The 15,411-nt window shown below is 38.5% G+C and overlaps 1 protein-coding gene across 1 annotated transcript in view; it reads left to right on the forward strand.

Moving 5' to 3' along the window:
• Nucleotides 1-15,411, forward strand: part of LOC138146844 (N(4)-(Beta-N-acetylglucosaminyl)-L-asparaginase-like) — a 69,799-nt gene that overhangs the window by 10,548 nt on the left and 43,840 nt on the right. The window lies entirely within an intron of this gene.

The following is a 15,411-nucleotide window of genomic DNA, read 5'->3' on the forward strand; positions in this document are numbered from 1 at the left end:
TTTTTTTTTTTTTTTTTTTTTTTTTTCTTTTTTTTTTTTTTTTTTTGGGGGGGGGGGGGGGGGGGAAGGTTTGCAGCCACAAGAGATCTACTCTGAATATTTTGATGTAACTATGGAACCTTTCCTTATTTTCCTTATCAATCAACAAGCACTTACTAAACACCTACCATGTTCCAAGCACTGTGCTGGTCACTGAGGATGCAAGGTTAAAGGGGAAACAATTCTTGCCTTTGGAGAGCTTACGTTATTTTAGACACCATCAGTGATCCATAATTTCCAAATTCAGTGGCCTTTCCCAGTCTGTGTGACATTTTTCATTGTCTTTGACCTCCTTGGGCCATATGCCCAGCAGTGGTAATTGTCAGTCAATGGATGTAGATATTTTATTCACTTTTCTTACGTAATTCCAAACCAACTATTTTATTTTGCAGATGAAAAAAAATTGACACTTAAAGCAGTTGTGAAGGGGACATTATGGTTTGGTGGAAAGGGCTGAATTCGATGGCAATCAACTGATAAAGCTCCACTTAGCAGAGAGAAGCTTTCATGCTAGCATTTTAATTTGAGCTTTGATTTAGTTCATCACCTTGTCTCACTTGGTACTCTCCCTTTCACATTGTAGCACATTCTTAACTTTGTATTTTCTAATACCTGTTATTGAATTGTCATCTGCTTAAGTAATAACAACTTTCCACCATTACCTTTCCTAGTGCCTTATACCTGTCCATTTTAGCCCTCCCCCACCCCATCACTATTCTCCTCCAGTTTCCCTAATTGTCCTCTGGAACTTGCAATTTTTTGTTAGATTCTCTTTCATACTACATGTCTGCCTTGCACCTTGCATCCTTTTTTTAAAAAGTAATTTATTTTTGTTGTTTATCTTTTGCGTTTACACAACAGTTGTTTATAAATGTACCTCTTCTTGTCTTCCCTTGCAATGAACTTTCCCTTAATCTAGTAGATAAGCAAATCCATTTGACTTGTCAGACATTATGTGAAACATTTCATACCCCACATCTCCAATGAAAAATGAGAGCTACATTTCCTCACTTCTTCTGAAGACCATGATTGGTCATTATATTACATAGCATTTCATTTCATTGTTCTTTTAAAAGTTTATTTTGTGAGGTGGCTAGGTGGCACAGTGAATAGAGCACCAGCCCTGGAAGTCAGGAGGACCTGAGTTCAAATCCGGCCTCAGACAGTTAACATAAAACTAGCCATGTGATCTTAGGCAAGTTACTTAACCCCAATTCCCCTACCTTCCCCCCCTCCGAAAAGCAAAAAAATAAAAGTATGTTTTGTTCATTTAGCAATCCTGTTTCTGTCAGTAGATAGGCATTTATTAAGAACTTAAAATGTGCTACGTAGATACTGCTAAGTACTGGAGATACGAAGAAAGGCAGAAGAACTTCCCTGCCCTCACAGAGCTCATAATCTAATGGGAGAGACAACATGAAAATAACTACATATATACAGGCTATGTATAAAATAAATTGGAAATAACATCTGGAAGGCACCAGAATTAAGAGGGATTAGGAAGTGATTCCTGTAGAATGTGGGATTTTAGTGAGACTTGGAGAACAGGGAGTCAGAAGAAGAGGGGCAGCATTCCAGACATGGGAGACAGCCAATCAAAATTTCTGGGAGTGGGGAGATGGACTGTCTTGTTTAAGGAACAGAAAGGAGGTGAGTGTCACTAAATCAAAAAGTAGGGGGGGGAAGTTCTAAGGTGTAAGAAGACTGGAAAGGTGGGGTGGGGAGGCAGGTTATGAAGGACTTTGAATTCCAGACAAAGCATTTTATATTTGGTCCTGATGGCAATAGGGAGCCACTGGAGTTTATTGAGGTAGGTAGCAGGTGACATGGTCAGATATGTACTCTAGGAAAATTACTGTGACAGCTGAGTAAAGAATGGACTGGAATGGGGAGAGACTTGTGGCAGGTAGCAGTTTACTATTTCAATAGTCCAAGCTTAAAATAATGAAAACCTTCAACAGGGTGATGGTAATGTCAAAGGAGTGAAGAGCTCATATGTGAGAGATGTTGTAAAGGTAAAAATCAACATGCTTTGGCATCAGATTGGATCATGGAGATTGAGAGAGAGTGAGGAGTCTAGGATAACTCCTAGGTTGTGAGGCTGAGGGACTGAGGCAGTGGTAGTTACCTTGACAGTAATAGGGAAGTTAACAAGAGGAGAGAGTTTAGGGGAAAGATAATGAATTCTGTTTTAGATGTGTTGGGTTTAAGATGTCTACAGAATATCAATTTGAAGATGTCTATAAATCATTGATAAGACTGGCAGTTTGGGGAGGCTAGGCCTGGACAAGTAGATTGAGGGCCATCTGCATAGAGATGATGATTGAAACCATGGAAACTGGTGAAGAAAAGAGGACCTGGGCCAGAGCCTTGTGGACACCCATGGTTACCTTTCCTGTATTCTTACACTGTTCTCCTTGCTGTTTGTCACCTGTGACATTCTATCCCTCAACTCCAAGCATTTTCATTGGCTGTTCCTCATGCATGGAATATTCTTCCTCCTCATTTCCACCTCCTAGCTTCCCTGGTACTCTCTGAGTCTCAGCTAAATTCCCCTCCCTAATCCTCTGAATTGACTCCCAGTCTATCCCGTGTATACCTTATTTGTATGTAGTTGTTTGCGGGTTGTCTCCCCCTTTAGATTGTGAACTTCTCAAGGGCAGGGGCTCTCTTTTTGTCTTTCTTTGTATCCCCAGAGCCAGCTGACTGACAAGGCTGGTTCTTACCTTTCTCACGTATTTCGCTACCTCCCAAAATGGCCACATCCCACTGCCCCACCCCCAGCTCAGGTAGTCACTTGTCAGGCTTGCCTGGATTTTTGCCATGGCTTCCTAATAGGATTTCTGTCTTCCAGAATTTGACTTCTCCAGTCCATCTTCCACACAGCTACCAAAATAATCTTCCTAAAGCATAAGTCTAGCCATTTCACTTACTTGTTCTAGAACCATTAGCCACTTCCTGTCGCTTTTAGGATAGCACACAAACCCTTGGTTTGGGATTTGTAGCTCTTCACAATCTAGCTGTAGCCTGCCTTTTCAGGGTCATTGCACAGTACTCCCCTTCATGCATGGTCCAGCCAAAATGGTAGACTTAATACTTCCCAAATTTGGCACTCCATCTCCTCCCTCCATAACTCTACAGACCTGGACTCCATGCCTGGAATGCACTCATTCCTTATCCCCACCCAGAGGAAGACTCAACTCATGTGCTATTTACTATAGGAAACTCTTCCAGATCCCCTTAGTTGTTACTGTTCACCTCCTTCTCCTTCTCATCCTGTATATACTTAATGAGATCAAAGTATCAGAGAATCAGAGATTTACTAGTCCAGCCTTCTTATTTTATAGATGAGGAAACAGGCCTAGAGATGTTAAGTGATTTACCCCAGACCCTTGCAGCTCTAAATCTATGATCCTATAATCTTTGATATGTTGTATCTCCCCAGTACAATACAAGCTCCCTGAGGGCAGGAACCATTTTTCATTTTGTTATTATATTCCTAATGACTCATACATGACAGGTACTTTATAAATGCATGTTAAATTGGAGTAAATCAGAAAAAGAATAAAGGAGAGATGCTCATCAGATTTAGCAATTAAGAATGCACTGTTCACAATAAATAAAGAAATTCACAACAAATAAAGAAGAAACAAATGAAATGATTAGAAACTATTTTGCCCAACTGTATGGTAATAAAACCAACAACTCAAGTGAAATGAATATTTACAAAAATACAAAATGCCTATATTAACGGAATAAGAAATAGAGAATTTAATTTAGATAACCCAATCTTAGAAAAAAAGAAATTGAACAAGCCATAAATGAACTCTCCCTCCAAAAAGCTCTGGGAGCAGATGGATATACAAATGAGTTCTAGAAAACATTCAGAGAACAATTAATTCCAATTGTTTGCAAAAATAGCAAAAGAAGGGAGCCTACCAAATTCTTTCCATTATACAAATGTGGTCTTGATACCTAAACCAGGAAGAGTGGAAATGAAGAAAGAAATTTATTGACTAGTGAAGCTAGAGCAACATATAAAAATATACTTTGATTCAATATTAGGAAAATTATAAACATAATAGATTATATTTAAATTAACAAAAATCATGTGATTATACTAATAGATGCAGGAAAAGAGCTGAGAAAATACAATATCCTTTTCTATTAAAAATAGTAGAAAACATAGGAATAAATAGACCACTCCCAAATCCATACATATTTTCTAGGTCATGTTTCTCTATCTTTTACACAAAAATAATATGAGAAACTTTGTGAAATGCTTTCCTAAAATCGAGGTAAACCATTATCTACAGCATTCCTTTTATCTACCAGTCTATTAACTGTCAAAAAGGAGTACCTGTTCTTGACAAAGCCATGCTGGTTCTTGGTAATCATCACTTCTTTATCTGGATCTTCTCTAATCATTCCTTTAATAATATGTTTCAGAATTTTTCCAAGAATACAAAGTCATGCTCACTGTAGTTTTCCAACTTCATTCTCTTCCCTTTTTTGAAAACCAGGATATTTGCCCTTTTCCATTCCCGCCCATTTCCATCCCTTCAATTCTTCACATTACTTGAGATCACTGATAGGGTATTGAGATCACTCAGTAATCCCATCTACCAATTCTTGTAGTACCTTGGATATGGATATCTCCTCTGGGCCAGGTGACTTGAATTTTTTGTGGGCAATTAAAGAGGCACTCTTATCTCCTTAAGAATCTACTCCCTCTGAAACATTTTTTTTGTTTGTTTTAACTTTTCCAGTCCAAAGTCTTCTTGCTCCAGACATTTTCACTGGCTGTTCCCCTATGCCTTAAATGTTCCCCCTCCTCCTTTCTGCCAACTGGCTTCCCTCCACTTCTTCAAGTCCCAGTTAAAACCCTGTTGTTCATCCTTTTTGAAGAGGACCAAAGTTAAAATCCTAGTTTCTACTGGAAGCCTTTCCTAATCCCTCTTTACTCTGTTGTCTTTCCTCTGTGAATTATTTTCCAGTTATCCCATATTTAACTAATTTGTACATTTTTTTTGCCTGTTGTCTCATTAGATTGGAAGCTCCTTGAGGGGAGGAACTGTCTTTCCCTTCTTTCTGTCCCCAATTACCACAGTGCCTGACACAAAGTAGGCACTTAAATACTTGTTGACTATTGACCTGATGACAACAATCATTTTTTCTTGGCAAAGAAAACAAAAGCAAAATGAGTTGAACACTTAGGCATTAAGGCTTTCTTTCTGTCCTCATACCTCTTGCGATATTCCTTATTTCCCCAATATAATGTTTTTAAAACTTTTTTTTTTAAAGCAATTGGGGTTAAGTAACTTGCTCAAGGTTACATGACCAGTTATTTCTGGGTGTGGTGCTAAGTATCTGAGCCCAGATTTGATCCAGGTCATCCCAACACTGGAGCCGGTGATCTTACTCGCTGAGCCACCTGGCCACCCCTAAAACTCTTTTTTTTAATCCTTAATTTTCTTCAACATCCTTCATTCTAAGCTTTAGCAATCTTTAGGCCTGGTGCTGTATCATTTTTATCTTTATATTTCCAATGCCAAGTGTCAGTAAATATTCTTGAGTACCCGCTATGTGCGCCAGGTACTGTCTTAAGGAAGAAGACAAGGAGATGGATTGTCTTGTTTGAGGAACAGCAAGGAGTCCAGTGTCAGTGGATCAAAGAGTATTGGGGGGGGAGGGGAAGGCATGTATTTTGAGTGTAGATAGTGCTTAATAATTGAACACAGATTCTTGTAGAATCACACTTTGAAACTAGCAGTAGAAGTTTGCTTCAATATATAATGCTTTGAATAGCTATATAGGGGCCTCAGAGAATATTATTGGTGTTCAGAGTGACAAAGCAATTTGATCCATTTTTACTACTGATATCTGAATTATGGTAGTTACAACTCTCAGGTCATTCTTATTCCTTTCTCCAGGAGTTCATTACCTGGCTCAACGTCTTCCTCTCTTCCCCAGTTCTTCCCCTTATAGCAAGGACCTTTAATATCCAATTAGAGGCTCCATCAAAACCTCCCTATTTCTTCAGCCTCAATAAATCCAGTGACTTAGTCTTTCACTCCTTCTCAGCCACACAAAGAAATGATCACACATTAAATCTCACCATTACCCACAAATGTTCCATTTTCCTAATTAGAAACTCATTTCTCTATCCAGCCCCAGTCTTCTATCATCCCACCCCTCCTAAACCTGTTCTTTGCCAAAATTTTTCAAACCCTCCATTTCTCAGTATTTTCTCAGGCCATCAGCACTTCTCTCGCTTACTCCCTCTCCAACCTCAAAGTAATATTTAGCCATATCAGTTCTACATGGTCACCTACTGATGAATCCCTTACCCACTTGTTCCATCACCTTTCTTTTCTTGGCATACCTCAGCCCTGGATTACTCTCACCATCTACTTCCTCTTTATTCAGGAGGTGCTGAACACAAATGAAGTCTCACAACTATGTTGACTGGATACATTACAAATTTATCCAATATTAAATGGACCTTCACTGTAACAAGGCAGTCCTTTTATTCCTCCCTAATTGATGCCCTGTCTCATTTTCCATAGAAGCTATTACAAAACTTTTCTTCTTTCATACATTCCTTTCCTATCATCAGGTACAGATCTTGCCTCTTATTTTACTGATAAATTGGAACTATTTGACATGAACTCCCTTTTCTAGGTGAACTCTCTCCTTCATTCTCCTAATTTTAAAACTCTTTGACGTCATCTCCCACTCCCTCTTTCTTTCCCCTAGTATCTGCCAAAACCAGCCTCCCTACACATGTGTCCCATCCCTTCCTCTCTTCTCCGGCATATCAAATCCTCCTTCACAATCCTCCCTCTCTCTTAAATCCTCAACCTTTCCATATTAACTGCCTTCAAATATGCTCATGTCTCTCGAGACTTAAAATACCTTCACTAAGTACACCATCCCATTCCCATTAAGCAATCATCCTATAACTGTCCTTATTTCCCAGCCAGATTCCAAGAAAAAGCTGCCTTCACTCACTACCTTTATTTCCTCTCCTCTCACTTCTCAGCCTCTTGCAATTCTTTTTCTTTTTTTTTGGAGGGGGGAAGGTAGGGCATTTTGGGGTTAAGTGACTTGCCCAAGGTCACACTGCTAGTGTGTGTGTGTGTGTGTGTGTGTGTGTGTGTGTGTGTGTGTGTGTTAAGTGTCTGAGGTGGAATTTTAACTCAGGTCCTCCTGACTCGAGGGCTGGTGCTCTATTCACTGCACCATCTAGCCACCCCACCTCTTGCAATTCTTAACTCATTACTCAATGGAAATTGGCCCTCTCCAAAATTACAGTGATCTCTTAATTGCCTGATTTGGTGGTCTTTTTTCCTGCCTCCTCCTTCTTGTCTTATATGCTGCACTTGACACTTGGTTGACAATAATCTCCTCCTGGATACTCTCTCCATCTGGATTTTCATAGTGCTATTCTCTCCTGGTTCATCTCCTCCCAGTCAGACTACTCCTTAGTCTCCTTTGCTAGTTCTGGTTTTTTTTTTTCTTTGCTAGTTCTTAATCCGTATCACAGCCCCTAACTGTGGGTGTTCCCCAAGGTTCTGTCCTGGGCCATCCTTTCCTCTTCCACTATATCCTGTCTCTCAGTAACCTTATCACCTACCATGAATTTAACTCTCAGAGGACTCGCAGATCTATATATCTAGTTTGTCTCTCCCTTGAACTCTAGTCCTACATAATCATTTTTCTATTAGACATTTCAAACTGCATGTACCAGAGACATCTTAAATTCATCATGCCTAAAAATGAACTAATTTTCTTTTCCCAAAAACTTTGTCTCTTCCAAACATCCCTATTTCTATAGAAAGCACCAGCATCTTTCCCATTTCCTAGGTTTGTAACCTTGACATAATCTTGAACTTCTCACTCTCCTTTAGCCCACATATCCAATCACTTGTCAAATCCTGCTGCTTCTACTTTCCCAACAACTCCCACATCCCACACTCTTCTCCACTCATACAGCTGTCACCTTATTTCAGGCCATTATCACCTCATCAAGATCACTGCAGCAGCCTTTAATTGGTTTCCCTGCATTTTGTTTTTCCCCACTGCTGGTCAGCCTCCAACTGCCAAAGTAATTTTCCTTAAGTACAGATATGACTATGTCATTCATGTACTAAATAAATTCCAGTGGTTTCCTATTGTCTCTAGAATAAAAAACCTCTCTTTAGCTTTTAAAACTCTACACAGCCTGTCCCCAACTTCATTGGACATTCCTTCCCTCCCACACTCAGCAATCCAGCCAAAGTTTCTTTTCCTCACACACAGTATTCTCCAACTGTCTCCCATGCCTAGGAATGTACTCCCTCCTTACCTCTGCCTCCTAACAGTGAGATCAGGCTCAAGCACTGTCTTCTGCATGAAGACTTTCTTAGAGATCCTGCCAACTGCTAGTAACTACCTTGTATGTATGTATATATGTATGTATATTTATTCACTGTGTATTTGTGTATAATACACATATAGATATTATTTCACTCTATATTTCTCTTTGTACTTGTTTGCCCAATTAGGAAGTAAGTTCTTTATAAGTAGGGATTGTTTCGTTTTTTTACTTCTATCCCCTCCCCTAGCACAGTGGCCAGCATGTGGTAGGCACTTTGTAAATACTTATTGAATGACTGATTGTATAATTTTACATTCTAAGAGAATGACGGAGCTCATGAAGTCTCTTGGCTATAGGGACTAATTAAAATCTAAAGCATCAAGAAGAATTCTTCTCCATTTTCATTTTTTACCTTGAGTAAAGACAGAGAAGCATAGTTCCCAGTAGGGTAGAAACCACATTCCTTTGAATCAGTTGAATTTAGCTCCTCTAGGTGAAATTTACCAGGCTCAGTGAAAGACCATTTCAAATTGAGAAAGTAAATGCACAATTTTTATAAAATTAAAATCTTCCTCATCATATGGTCTTGTAAATTTAAGTTTTTTTCTAAACATGTCATTAAGATTTCATCCTGGAATGTAAAGTATGGCCACTGAGACAACAGATGGTTTTGTATTGGCTTTTCTTGTGAATAAATGATTGTTGTTTATTATATTTAAGATTCTTTTCAAACTAAGATTCCTTATTAACTTAATTTTTAAGATAATAGGGTAGGTTAGGAGAGAGACTATATTGAATGCTATCAATATCAAGACTTTAAATAATTATGAGAAAAAATAATTTACTAAGAAGTATTTACAGAGACAGTTTTGTACTGCTTTAAAGTTTACTTCATTACACATTTAGAAAGTATGGAGTTGTAAGCATGTTTTATTTAGCAAGGGAGTAGCCAGGATTTATAAGCATAAACCAGTTGGGGCCAAAAAGGAATTATGATAAACCAAGTAAAAACTGGACAGCAGACCTAATGACAAGATGGCATTCTTTTTCTCCAAGGCCTATAATTCTAGTTGAAATTAATCAAAATTACTTGCATGCAGGTGCTCAGATCTAGTGTAATTTTCACTCTTTGCTTAATGTAAACCCAGTTTATGAAATGAATTTTTAAATTTTAATATTTACATAGAAAGTTTTTTGGTTTTGTTTTCTTTGGCCTTTCATGCTTCTTGTTTAATGCATCCAGTCACTACCTCATAAGGAAAGCTCACTATGCCTTTCCACTCTTTTGTTCTGGCTCTGCACTTAAGAGCAGCAGAAGATAACTACTTCCTCTTTCATGTAACACCCTTCAAATAGTTGAAAAAAAACTTTGATGTTCCTTTTTCTCCTTCCCTTTTCCAAGCAACAGATCCCAATTTTCTGTATTGACATAATTTCTAGACCTGTCATATCTGGTCATTCTCCTCTGGATATATTCCAATACCCTCCAAATGTAGCATCCCAAACTGAACGCAAAATTTTTAATGTGGTCTGCCCAGAAAGATTTTTGTTAATGCAGCCCATCCTTCCATTAGCTTTTTTAGGAAGTAGAGTTTACTAATTACTTTGAATTGTATTACAATTTTAAGATACTGAGTTTTTTCTTTTAATGTGTCCTCCACATAGTCAAAATTGAGCCTTTGGGAATGACCATAGTTGGAGGACTAAAGAAGGAGAAGAAACGTGGAAATACAGGGGAGCTCAGGGACATGTAAAGTGAAGTAGCCTAAAGAGGAGGGCAGCTAGGTGGCACAGTAAATAGTGTGCTGGGCTTGGAATCAGGAAGACTCTTCTTCCTGAGTTTAAATCCAGCCCCAGACACTTAATAGCTGTGTGACCCTGAGCAAGTCACTTAAGCCTGTTTGCCTCACTTTCTTCATCTATAAAATGAGCTGGAGAAGGAAATGGCAAAGCACTCCAGTATCTTTGCTAAGAAAACCCCAAATGGGGTCACGAAGAGTAGGATGCATCTAAAATGACTGAACAACAAGCCTAGAGAAGAAAGTTTCCATCAGCAACATTGGTGAGGGCCTACTATGTGCAAGGCTCCATAAGTACTTTAAGGGCTACCAGGAATCCCTTGGGGAAATACATGTTTTATGCAGCATCTAGTAACCTACAATCCTTTCCTAGAGACTCTGTCAACCTAGATTATAGCCTCAAGGATTTTGTTGATCAGGGACAAGACCAAGAAGATTTAAATAGCAATAAAGACAATAATATAAAAATATTCCTAAGTCATTATATGATTTCCAAATGAGTATTTGAGACAAGTCTGTGCTGTTAGTTTAGAAGAGAAAGAAGTCGCTGTGGCTTCAAATAGGTTGAAAATGTTTCTTGGAGAAGGAGTTTGAGCTAAGCTTTGAGAGTTAAGAAAGTTTAGCCAGATGGAGAATGGAGAGGACATTTCGGGTAGAGAAAATAGTGTGACAAAAAACACAAGAATGTTTGTAAGGAATGTTCAAGATGGTTTGAGAAAAGAAGGAGGATTTGGTGAACAGTGTGAATTACATATCTAAAAGAAATCTAGGAGAATTCAAGATTCAGTTAACCACGCCCCCTCCAATGATTTGTCAAAGACATAACTTGACATTTTAAGTAAAATTTCACTAGAATGGTAGGGATGGAGAACAGACAACAGAAGGTGAAATAAGGAAGGGATGGTAAAGAAAATCAGATGAATAGACATCATGGGCTCTCCATTTAACAAATTTGGAGTGAGAGAAAGGAGAGAAATAGGTTGATCTATAGAAAGAACATCAGGGTATTTTCATATTTAAATTAATTTTTGTTTCTGTTTTTTTAATCTCCTTCATTTTCCAATATATTCTTTACCTCTCTCATCCAGAGATCATCTCTTATAACAAAGAATTTAAAAAGGACAGAGAAGGATGGTAGTTCAACAGAACAAGTCAGTATATTGATCAAGTACATGCAGTGTTCTCCTGCAAAGAAGGGAGGGAAGTGTATCCTCATATTTCATCAACATCAAGATCGTCATTCGTTAAAATTACAAAGTTCAGTTTTGATTTTTGGTGCTAGTAGTCCTTTCCACTTACACTGTTATAGTCATTTTGTATATTGCTTTTCTAGTCCTGCTTATTTCACCTTTCATCAATTCACATAAATCTTCACTCACTCCCTGTATTGTTTACATTCACCATTTTTTAAGGTGCAGTAATATTCTAGCAGACTCATGAATCACAATTCATCTTAACGATTTCCCAGCCAGTGGGCATTTACTTTGTTTTCAGGTCTTTGCTACTACAAAAAGTGCTGCTATCAGTATTTTGTTTTATACAGGAGTTTACTTTCTATCTTTGAACTCCTTCAGTTGTCTTAAACAGTAGTGTGATTCCTGAGTCAAAGGAGTCGATCGTTTTAGTGAGCATCTTGGTGAAATTCCAGATTGCTTGCCACAATGGTTGAGCTAGTTTGCAACTCCACCAAATGAATCTGTGTGCCCATTTTTTTTTCACAGCCCCTCCAATATCGAATATTCCCATATTTTCTCATCTTTTTCTAGGTTTGAGGTGAATCATCAAAGTTCTCTTGATTTAGATTTTTATTCATGATAAGGCCTAATCTTTCCAGTGGTTGTCAATAATTAGCAGTTCTTTTGAGAACTATTTGAGAACAAAGTTCATATACTTTGACCACTTATTTGCTAGAGAAAGCCAGTGATTTTTCAGTGTGGAAGAGATCAGTGCATGTTTGAAGGTAGGAGAACAGAGTCAACAAACATGTAGAGTTTAAAGATGTCAAAGAAGGAAGGGGATAAGTGCGGGGAACAGAGTCTCAAAGGAGGTCATCTTAATGAGGAAGTAGGAAATATCTTTATCTGGATTTAGAGGAAATATGTATTTGAGGGTTTTTTTAAATTTATTTTCTCCTTTTTAAATTTAGCAAAGATAACTTTTTAAACTAAAAGCTTTTGTCTTTCCTGTTCAACTACAGTATTTTTTTCCTTGCCCAGAAATTCATACCATATGGAAGTTAGTGACTCAGGGAAGAATAGGAAAAATATTATGGAAAGTGAATCATAAAAGAGAGCAAGGACTGATCAGACTGAACCTATAATCATGAATGCTTTCTTCAAGAAGAAAGCCAGAAAGTGCTAAATATGTGGAGCATCAAACAGCATCACAACAACATCAAATCAACTCTGTCTTAAGAGGCAAGACACCATAGTTTGGGATGGAGGCGTAATAATCAGAATCAGCTGTCAGTGTGCAATCAGACCACTGGCTATTTAAAACAAAGGTCAGAACCAACGTCAAATTATAACAGTCATAATAGCTGACATTTATGTGGTGCACTAAGGTTTATAAAGCACTTTATATGTTTCCTCATTTTAGTTTCATAATAAATTTATGAAGTGTAGGTGTCATAGTTCTCATCCCAGGTTTAAAGATGAGAAAAGGAGCTACATGACTTGCCCATGATCACAAAGCTCGTCAGTTAATAACTATTTACTAAGTACCTCCTATATGTGAGGCGTTATGCTATGTACTGGGTAGTAAGTGTCACAGGTAGCATTTGAACCCACGTCCTTTTTACTCCGAGTCCAACACTCTGCCCACTGTGCTGTACTGCTTCTCAAATTAGAAGATAATGATTAAAATTGGATACAAATGCAACCATTTCAGCTTGGCCTTGTCAAACAAGCTACTGACATGACAAATGGAAAATAGAAAAAGTCAGAGACATATACCTTGATTATCACCACTTCCTACAGAAGTTTAATGTAAAGTAGCCATCATCATCAGTTAAAAAGAGCCAAGAAACCAACAAACATTCAGTATTGCCTGGCAGAGATAACAGTTTAGATTCCCACTAGTTTAGCATTAAGATTAATTCATAAAATACTATAGAGAGGAAAGAATTAAGAACTCTTATCAATGCAATAACTAGCCATGCTTCCAGAAGACCAAGGATAAAGAAGGCTACTTACCATTTCACAAAGATTCTGGACTAATATGCAAAACTAGATACATGTATTTAGACATGGACAATATGGAAATTTATTTTGCTTGACTATGCTTATTTGTTACAAGCATTCTTTTTTTTTTGTTTTGGAGGGGGAGGCAGGAGGAAGAAAAATATTTGATCATTGAAAAATAAAATCTAATTCAAAAATACTATGGAGAAGGATCGTGTTGTTTGTCCTTTGTTTTCAGAGAGGACCAATGATATCACAGAGTAATGTCTTGACTCATGCACGAATTGGATTTAAGTGAGGCAGAGTTGCACAGAATTGTCAGCCTCATTCTCTTACAGAGTCATCAAAGTCCAGTGGCAAGAGAAAATCCATCTTCAGTGGCCCAGGATGCAGTGGATGACCTTGGCATCTTCAGTGCCTTCAATACCCAACCAAGCTTGGCTTCAGCCACCTTCATGGCCATTGAAACAAATTGTTCTCATCTGCCACTATTCCACAGGAGGAAGTCTTCGCATGCTTGGGGTCATCCCCCCACCAACTCACCAATGGGTTTGAAGCCTCTTGGTTACCCTCAACCTGGTTTAGCCCATCTGCCAAGGTGGTTTACTGGGATGTGGCCACTGCACATGCTATAGCTTCTTGGAACCACAGGTGAGAGTTGAGTGCCAGGTAGACTCAGCAAGCCCTCACACCAGAGGTACTAGTCCTCCTTGAACAACCCCTACACCCCAGGAAGATGGTAGGAAGATTACAAGTAGTATCACTTCATAAAACTTTGAAAAGCAGTGAAAGGCGGTCTACTGAAGGCTTAGCATAAGCCCCACCTGAGCCATATCATCACAGAGGCATTTATATATACGTGAAGCTGGCAGGAGGACAATAAGAAGACAGAAATCAGAAAAGATTTGTCAGTGATTTTGTGATGAGGAATGTGGTGGACTGAATAGAGCACTAAACTTGGAGTTAAAAGAACCTGGGTTTGAATCTCCCATCAGACACTTGCTAGTTATATGACCTTGGGCAAATAACTTAGACTGTAGACCTTGGATTCCTCATCTAAAAAATGAGAGGGGTTGGATTCAATGACCTTTAAAGCCCCTTGCATCTCTAAAATACACAGCTCTTTCCATCATCATTGAAAGTGAAACTACCACATTTGGACCCTAGTACCTTAGTCATCTGTGTGGTATTGGAGGAATTAGAAATAGCACTAGAAAATAGAGACAGAGAGAACATCTAGAATGGGCCAGGTATGTGCAAATGAAATCCAGATTGGAGAGAACCATGAAAGCATTAAGGAATCATTCGTCTATTTCAGGGAAGGGAACATACCAAAACAGTGAGAGGGTGAGGGACAGAAACATGGATGATATTGCTACCCAAAGAAAACGTTGATTAAGAAGGCTATATGTGGGTCAGCTAGGTGGTGCAATGAATAGAGCACCGGCCCTGGAGTCAGGAGGACCTGAGTTCAAATGTGGCCTCAGACGCTTAACACAAACAAACTAGCTGTGTGACCTTGGGCAAGTCAACCCCAGTCACCCTCCAAAAAGAAAAAAAAAAAGGATATATGTTTCTGCATGGGGAAGATAACGTGCTGGTTTCATTAAGCCCAGAGACTGCAGGGCCTCCTTATTGAAACTGATTTTGAGCAACTTCTCAAAAGAGAGTGGCCTAACTATCCAGAGAGGAAAAACTAAATGGATGAAAAATTCTGTTTGTTTGGGCTGTGACATGCAGTTGAAAAACCACCTTATTGGGATATGCATGGCAAGTGGATTATGAATTGGGCCCAGACTTGAATAGGAGGAAAAGAGCAGACTAGATTACATTTGGGAGATTGTATACTTTTTTTAATTACCCGGCACAGATTTTATTTCAGTGATGTCAAGTATTTGTGAATAACACCACAGTCTCCAAAGAATTGAACTTGTGGGAACCCTATAAAGGGCAGTGGAGAGATTCATACAGAAAAGGCTGTACATATTTACAGTGATGACCTATATGCAGGAGTTGATATAGACAGACA

The sequence above is a fragment of the Petaurus breviceps genome, unplaced genomic scaffold (genome assembly GCF_028583685.1).
Source record: "Petaurus breviceps papuanus isolate PSGF00001 unplaced genomic scaffold, PetGlider_PUasm1.0 90775, whole genome shotgun sequence".
Taxonomy (NCBI): Eukaryota; Metazoa; Chordata; class Mammalia; order Diprotodontia; family Petauridae; genus Petaurus; species Petaurus breviceps.